At 42.1% G+C, this 9,252-nt stretch overlaps 1 protein-coding gene across 1 annotated transcript in view; it reads left to right on the top strand.

The window, feature by feature from the left end:
• The first annotated feature begins 208 nt into the window (after positions 1 to 208).
• Positions 209 to 9,252, top strand: part of LOC138571862 (putative methyltransferase DDB_G0268948) — a 565,708-nt gene continuing 556,664 nt past the window's right edge. Inside the window, exon 1 of the mRNA XM_069649228.1 lies at positions 209 to 263. The gene's annotated coding sequence lies outside the window, so the exon portion shown is untranslated. The remainder of the gene's footprint in view (positions 264 to 9,252) is intronic.

The following is a 9,252-nucleotide window of genomic DNA, read 5'->3' as shown; positions in this document are numbered from 1 at the left end:
CGTTTTTCTCAGTGAGCAATATTTTGTGTCACTGCTACCTCAATCGTGGAGACCTAAGACTTGTTTAAAGAGAGAAAGAGAGAAAGAGAGAGAGAGAGAGAGAGAGAGAGAGAGAGAGAGAGAGAGAGAGAGAGAGAGAGAGAGTCTGTGATCTTGGGGTAGAGGACACTCCCAGACAGCGCAAGCAGCGCCTGTCATCTGTGTGCCAGGGAAGCTCCTGCCAGCAGACGCTTAGAGACGCGTAGAGGAACTTCACTGCCGAGGTGAGCCATATAATCAGTATGGTAAAAGGGTGTACTCTCTCATGATCTTCAATGAATTGGATGTGTGTTTTGGACAGATTATTAATGAATAGCTAGACAAATTGAATACTTTAGTGGCAAGGTGGGGAATTTTAATGACTGGGCTTAAAAGAGCTGCCTGTTCTCCAAGAGTCATAGCAGCGTGATCGGTTCATACGCCTCCACCATACGCTGTATTTTTGCTGAGAATGGCCCGAGGACTGGTCTTAATGTATCTAAATAAGCAGGTCCCATCGAACTCTGTTTCTGCAATGTCCTGGTTCAACATTTCTCAGTACCAGGACGTCTTCCCTGATGTGAAGAAGAGTACTGGTACTCTGTCTATAACTTCTTCCCTAGCCAAGTGTCAGTGCAGTTTTAAGGAGAGCTTGCCCAATGTGCACAACCCAACGAACGGAGGCAGGCAGTGTGCATTCTGTGCTTTCAGAGGCAGGAGTCATCTGGGAACCACATTGTCATGTTACGGAATTTGTAAAGCGCAACTGTGACCAAAATGTATCCAGGGGTGGACTGGCCTTTAGGGACCTCTGGAGATTTCCCGGTGGGCCTCTGCACGCTGGGCCTCTTTTCTGTGGTATTTCCAAATGTTCTCATAGGAAAATCATTGGGCTTGCTGAAAATGTGACATATAGGGCCACTTTGAACTTTATTTCCAGGGCCTCTTTTGGTCCCCAGTTATTATTTCCAGGGCCTCTTTTAGTTTCCAGTCCAGCCCTGAATGTATCCTGACGCTATAGGGCCTCAAGGAGAGAGTCCAACAACCGATAACAAGAAAAGAAACGAGAGTAAAGAAAACAGTAAATGAGCACCAGCCCAGGTTCAGGGATTACACAGAAAGGTTTCAAAGCTTTTCAGACGATCAGCCATGTTCCGAATAGACAAAGGGATGGAGTTCCACAGAACATGGCGGCAGTTGAAAACACTCTGCCACCCACAGTAGATGTGCGGAACCAAGGAACATGAAGCAAGTACAAATTAGCCGAGCCGAGATTACGAGCATAGTATCTTTTAATTGTTTGGCAGAGATAAGAAGCTCTGGGTCCCTGTAAGGCCGGTGAACCAGGCAGAGGACTCTACATTTAACGCAACTGTCCATCGGGAGCCAGTGCAGCTTCCGAAGAACAGCCAAAGTCTGTGCAAACTTCGTACACCCCACCGCTAAGTGGGCTACTGAGTTCTGAACAACTTGCAAACGCTGAAGAATGTTTTTTGGCTGCCCAAATAAAGTAGCTTTGCATTAGTCCAGAGTGCTCATCACCGCAGTAGAGACCAGCAACCCACGCAAACCGGCTGGTACGAATGGAATGATCGTTCTCAGAGTCTTAAGCTTAAGATGGGCGGCACTACATCTGTCCTAACCTGAGGTTCAGCCCAGGCAGAAGATACACGATTAATCCCAAGATTTGTCACAGCATGAAGTGGGGCAGGGAGAGGAGCCAGAGAGGAAGGCCAACAATCAGCTGACCATGGAGAACGACCATGGAGAACTCTCCCGTAGGTGGGCACCCAGGGCCAGGACGTTGCATAGTTCCTATTGTAAGAACACTGGCCTGAGTTTTTATTTGTTATTAATGATATACTGCAAGTAGTTTCGTGCTGAAAGTCACACTAACTACATATTTGTGAACAGTAAACAGGGCATTTATTAACATTCCATTGCATGGGTGAGCTCGGCACAGCCACTGTTTCTGGCTTTGTAACCATTAATTAATGTTTTTTTTAAATATTTTACTCAAACTTTTGTGACAAGCGTGTGATTAATGTTCACACAGCAATAAGCCTTCTGCAGTAAGGTCCACTGTTATCGCTTAGAAAAGTTAGGTTCCCTCTGCGAGTTGCTCATCACTTCCTAGTGAATGTTTTGATAAGAATTCTTGTGCCAGACTCCAGCCACATGGAGCACTTGGCTATACAATCATCTTTTTCCAACACGCACCATTTTCTGGAGGTTATGTTGGTGGTTGCCCTCCTCCCACTTGGTCTTCAGTCTTCTGGTCTTATCATCTGCGTTCTCCCGATTCTCTTTTCCGCGCTCAGCTTGGTTGTTCGAGTCTACTCTGATCTTTTCCTCCTTTTGCAAATGCCTCTAGAGTCTTCTCCCTGATTTTACTAGCTACTCAAAGTCTTTTTCACCAACCTTTACCCTTCCTGACTTTCTCTGCTCACAGGTCTGCCATGACTGCCCTTGTTCAACCCCATCTCCTCTATAACGCGCTCTAGCTTGGACTTCCTAAATCAAGTCTTTCTCATATTCCATTTAATCAAAATGCTGCCATTCCTCTGATGACTTTAATTTTAAAAGTATGTTCACTGCACCCCCTATTCATTGGGGTGCACCGGCTGCCTGCCCAATTGCCAGAGGATACTGCTCAAGGTCCTTTGACTACTCCACCTTTGTCGCTACTCTTTTGCTCCCCCTTTACCTCGAGTCGTCTCCTGAAACATGCACCATGCAGGCTTCTTTGTTCATCTGATCTCTCATTCTGTCTTGCCCATGAAGGTGCGTTCTCTGTCCCTGGACCCCATGGAATGCAAATGCCTGGCCTTTCATGTTCAATCACTATACAGCTGTGTGCTGTTCAGAACAACAACTCAACACCTAACCCGTCTCCTCTTATCACTAACTCACTCCCTCCCAACGCTCGCATCCAACCTAGTTCCAAGGGATCCCTTTGGGGTGTATGTGCACTCTACACATATCACTAACATAACATACCATCCGTGGATGTGCTTATTGCACACTAGAGTCGGATTTAAAGGGGAGCACAGCTATGCTTAATGCCAGAAGTATATTTAAACATGTTGGGCATAGTCATTCTACGCATATAAAGGATCTGTCACTTAATAAAGTTATGTAAACTGGTCCTGAGGAAGATGGCCTGGCATGACCAATGCTGTCCATATTATAATTTGTTTTAACACCTGTCGGCTGGTTTTGTATGTTTGAGCTCCTTTCATATGTGTTTCCCCACAAATAAGTCATTGCGCTCAGACAAGCACTGCAACATGTTAAACTATTGCATATGTCATTCTTTGAAGATGTACATTTTGATGAAGATATGTTTTACTGACCACCAAAATGTGTATTTGGGCGAATGCATTACATGAATTATTCCAACTAATGTTACGCATGAGATTGGTGTATACCTCACTGTACTGCAACCCTGATCGCTGACCACAGAAGAAGCGAGATGCGCCCCACCATATTCATTTGGGAGCCACTTCACTGTATCCTTCATGCCCCCAGTACTCATGGCGTACAATTGTATGTTTTTACTACACCTTCAAGACAAAGAAGAGAAGGTGATTCACACCGACAGACGCCCTCATATATACATCGACAGACACCCTCACACAGACACAGCGGCCACTGTGCCCTTGTCTTTTTTAGAGGTTGCCTGCCCTATTTCTGTGCAGACTGTTGTGGAGAATTACACGTTTTCTGCAGCTGATCACGTTTAGCCTTCAATAGAAATATAGAAACAAAAGATGGGTGTCCCCTTCGTTGCCGGCAGAGGGGAAAAACCAAACAATTATCGAACAGTTGTCATACCAAGCGGAACAAAATTCTAATTAATGCATGAATGTTACAACAGGCTTCAATGTAAAGGTGCCCAGAAAGGCACAACCAGTTAAAAGACAAGTGAAAAACAATACTTACAAAAAAACAGTTATTTCATTAAATTTTAATATTTATTCACAAATGGATAAAGTAGCATATTAAATCTGTATTCACACGTAATGCATATTGTTTTTTTAAAGAATAAAGTGCATCACAATTAAAGTGTTAATAACAACCTAGTGGAAACCACAGGGGGAATCCACATCGCATAAAGACGAGTGAAAAACCAGACACCCCAATCGGGTGAAGGGATCACACGGAAGGGGACTGGTATTCACAAGTGTATCAGTAGAAACATATACACAAAAAATATTTGAATAACATTCAATCAATGGAAAGGTTATCCTGAATGGAAAAAACGTGCAAAATGATTAAAATGCAGTACCATTCATCACATGCAATCAATGGAAAAGTTATACTAATTTGAAAAACATTTTAGCACAAATGATTAGAGTGGGGTGCCATTCGCCAACTACACTGTTCTGAGGACTGCAGAATAATTTAGAATCAGTCTCACAAATGTTATTTACATCACATCAAGTAGTTTCCACGGATTAGAGCGCCACATGATATGGATGAATTTCAAGTATACAGAGTTATAAAAATAACAATGCACAAGGGGCCAAAGTGGTTATGGTTAACCCTAAAAATAGATAAAAGAAGACACACAAGAAAAAAACATGCAATGGGTTAAAAATTGATCTGGGTGAGACAATTATAAGAACACAATCCATAAACAAAGTTCAAAGTAACTGCAAAGCAAAACCGGGAGAAGTAATAAATACTGTATTCTCGACCAGGTGAATTGGGACCAACATGGTGTCTTTCATTTAAACGATATGTCAACCATACAATAGCCAAACCCCAATTAATGACTCTGTGGAAACAAAACACAGGAACATCTAATAAGACTGGGACTTTTTTTTTTCTCCAGTGTAAAACTGTGACGCAATTTAAATTGACTGCTAGTTCTCAAGAGATACAGCGCAACCCTCAGCCTAACAGTAAGTTATACTACCCGACTCACCTAATCTAAATGGCTCAATTAAGTAGCCATATGCTAAGGCCGAGACCAAAGAAGTAGATTATGGAGTCACAATGGAGAGTCTTTTAGTCCACTGATTTCCTCAACCGGTGGCGTCATGCCATGTACGATTCAGGCACTAAACACACAAAGAGAAAGGGACAAGGCGACAATAATTGTATATGTGTATACACTGGCTATTTAATATAAACATCCTCCAGGCACATTCAATGGCACGTGGGCCAGTGGCAAAGGTACTGCCTGCCTAATGTCTAAAGTTGCCTAAATGGCAACATACTTACAAATGAAACTAACTGGTCTTCCCTATTACATTGGACACCACGCCTCTATCGCTGTGCATATATAGGCCAAAAACTATTTCCTGCGTTACCTTGGCATACATCCGACTGCAGTTGCTATGATGTCGAAATATTACTCGCAAACATATTACTCGCAAACATATGCACCTTCATGCATTGGGACTAAGGTGAATCATCACAGGGCATGCAACGACAGACAACTATGCCGCCGCCTTTGTTGGCATTTTTGATAATTATAGAGGTGTCTGCCTTAAGGTTTTGAAGGCACTCCCATTCTTTCTTAGAAAAGTTGCAAGATCTGTTGTGTTTAGAATCACCAGGTGATGAAAAGATAGAATTGAAATCTCTTAGAACAGCCCGTTCAAATGTAATGATTTCATTCGAAATCATTTGAGTGTTCCAATTTAGGATAACATTTCCATTGATTGCATGTGATGAATGGTATTGCATATTAATCATTTGTGCAAGTTTCTTTCCATTCAGGATAACCTTTCCATTGATTTAATGTTATTCAAATATATTTGTGTATATGTTTCCGCTGATACACTCTCAATACCAGTCCCATTCCGCGTGATCCCCTTCACCCGATTGGGGTGTCTGGTTTTTCACTCGTGTTTATGCGTGTGGATTTCCCCGGTGGTTTCCACTAGGATGTTATTAACACTTCAATCGTGATGCACTTTATTCTTTTAAAAACCCAATATGTATTATGGGTGAATACAGATTCAATATGCTATTTTATCCATTTGTAAATAAATATTAAAATGTAATGAAATAACTCTGTGTTTTTGTAAGTATTGTTTTTGAGTTGTCTTTTGATCTGGTTTTGCCTATCTGGGCACCTTTTCATTGAAGTCTGTTGTAACATTCATGCATTAATTAGAAGGTTATTCCGCTTGGTATGACCACTGTTCGATAATTAGCTTTCAATAGAATGCATCATGTGAATGGAAGTCTGCACTGCAAGGCAACCAACTCTCGAGGGCCAGAGGTCTATGTAGTCCTATTACACTAATCTGCTTGCTTTCTAGTTGCACTACTACATCTTGACCAGTGGTTTAAATGAAAAAAGACGACCATGTACTCGCCAATCTATTGTGCATATACTCTTTAACGACAGGCGCCAAAGTTCATTTTTCAGGTTTCACCCGTTAATTATCCAATATGTGTGCCCTTCTAATTACACGTGTTTCAGCTATGAGCCTTTTTCAAATCTGGGCATAGTTATTTCGCTTAATTAGTGTGAAAGTATATCACCCATACGCATACAATTAAGACACTGTGACAGAGATAAAGGGTTGGGAAAGGGGAGGAAGTTGAGGGTTTCAGAGAAAAGAAAAGTAATATAAAAGCGCCAGTAAATACAATAGCAACATGTTTTTAGCAATTGAGTCAATCTGTATACTCACCAATCTAGGCTCTGAGTGGGCATGGGACAAGCCCGGTAAGGTCCCAGAATTCCTCTATTGCCGGTCTGACAGGTCTCGCCGACCCATGTCTATTATTCTTACTTTGTCTCCCCACCCATTGCATAGTTCCGTATCTGTCTCACTTTCTATTAGTGTCTCTCCGCAGTCACCACCTGCCCGCTACAATCACATTTTGACCTTCACTTTCACTCAATGTGCAAGTCCACTTTTTTTTAAGCTTAGGCCTTGGAAGCACCTCACACTGAAATATCACTGTCATTATTCCATCCAACAATCGTATTCACTTGAAATGTGATTGTTTCCGCCTTATGCAGCCATCTCTCAAAGAAGTCCCTCAGTCACAGACTGATTTTGCCCTGTTTTGGCACCAGTATTGTGATGAGCAAAAGTGAGCAGGCTATCGTAGAAAGTAGGATCAAAAATACCATTGCTACTAAAAGAATAACTATGCTGTATAGGCTACCACTGAAAACTGCAAAGGGGTACAGGGTGACTGCATCAGTGAAGCAATGAGCAGACATGTGAGTAAATGAGCTTCAAACCTGATTATCCATATGAGTTACTCTGCATATTTTACTGAGAGAAACATACCATACCCACTCTTTGGTGGGAAGAGGTGGGGGGGCATTTTCTCACAGCTGCTAATTGCAGAGGGCTGGTCTCCCTAACGCTTGGATGAATTTTGATTGATTGTACCACAAGGCGTTCAGATGGAGCTATGTTTACATTAGTTGTTTGTAGTTCGCAGTGGAATCGTAAATGCCTCCTGCCATAAACGTGCATGGCATTAGGCATTTACATTAATTCGTTTGAAATCTGCCAGCTTTTAATAGTTGCAAATGGCTGTTGGATTCCATATACCTCTACCGAATATCCGCCATCATCAAACTCAGATGCTGGCGGATGGGTGTGCATTTCAGAAAGGTGGAGTGGATGGGGTGGTGCGAATGTACATTTCTTCCCGTGGCCCCACCCAAAACAATCAAAAGATTAAAAACCTATAGAGTTATAAAGTAGGTCAAAAACTATGTGTAAATCTCTTACACATGATTTTTACACTTCATTTACGTTTCAGGAGATTGGAAAACAGCCCCGTAAATCTGACCCATTGCTGGGGAGGATTGATTCTCAACACACAATTTGGGGAAACAGTGTAGCAGTGATTTAAACCCCCTGTACAATTTAGGCGCTTCACCTTTCAAGCTCTGAAAGGTACAGATATTTATTTTATTTATTTATTTATTTGGTATTTATAATGCGCCTAAGCACAAGGTGTTTCACGGCGCAGGTGTGGGCACTAAAGAATTATAATCTTATATTGTTTTCTTAAAAAAACACATATCACAGAGAAGAGCAATTTGATATTATTTCAAATCAGTCTTTATAACCTTTTTTCCACAGCCTGAATGAAAACTACAAGTCACAGAATGGTAAGTAGCGCACACCTGAAGAATCTCTTGTTCTCCAACACTAAACTTTCTGCACTGCAATACACACAATACAGAAATTTTGTCAAATAATCATTAACCAAAAGTATTTGTTTGACACCAAATTCAAACTTGTATTTCATGGTGTTAAAAATATATGAAGAGTTGCATAAAAAAACATTATTTTTTGCATGTCAAACTAAGAGGTATCGTGGCTATAAACTAAGCTTCAAAAATGTGTTTTGTTTCGTGCCCCCATTCATTTTCCCGAACGAAGGACATTTTGAGCTTAATTCACAGAAGTGTTTTATAATGGCAAAGCCCAATTGGAAAACACTCAGTGTCCTTGTGTAGTTTAAAGGAGCTGTGTGTGGACTTTCAGGTCAAAATGTCCCATCACATTTCCTATAAGCCAAACATTCACACATTATACAAGCCATCTCAAGCACAAATACATGAGTTATTGAGTAATTGCCAGGCCCTCAACTTCACCCCTCCTTTTCTTCTCCCGTGTGGGGTGGAAAGGAGACGTGATAATGAGACACTGCGGGTGGAGCAGAGGGGAGGAGGGAACCGAGACGGTTTTTCTTCAAAGATTGCCAAACATCATATGTCCCCCTGGGCTATCAACGATTGGGTGTTTGGTGGTTAGGGTAACAGGAGAGGGGTCAGGGTGGGATTCGGTGGGCGGGGAATCGGTTATATGCTATTCGACCACTTTGGCTTTGGTTGAATCACAACAAACCCAAATCTAATTTCATCATTGGAAGAAAATGCAATGCAATGAAAAGTAACCTTCTTGAGTCATGCAGCGTTATCCTTCCCTCCCATTTGTTATCACCCACCATTTGCACCTCCGACGGGACAGGTTTCCATCCCCAGACACTGCTGTGTCTGGGGATGGAATCCCTAATATCCTGTTATAATTGTTGACAAAATGAAAAACCTCGGGAGGGAGCATCTGCAGCTCCCTGAAAAGGAGGTCTTTGGACAGCTGTTGTGTGCGGGCCAGGGAACTTCAGGAGGGTTGGCCACCCATCCTGGCCATGGTATTGATTTAACCAGTGCTCTCTTTGTCCTGTTCCAAGTACTTGTCCTCAAGACTGCCAGTGCAGGTACTGAGATAC

The sequence above is a fragment of the Ambystoma mexicanum genome, chromosome 1p (assembly GCF_040938575.1).
Source record: "Ambystoma mexicanum isolate Mex_15411 chromosome 1p, UKY_AmexF1_1, whole genome shotgun sequence".
NCBI classification, from domain to species: Eukaryota; Metazoa; Chordata; class Amphibia; order Caudata; family Ambystomatidae; genus Ambystoma; species Ambystoma mexicanum.
This window is presented reverse-complemented; position numbering and strand designations above follow the sequence as displayed.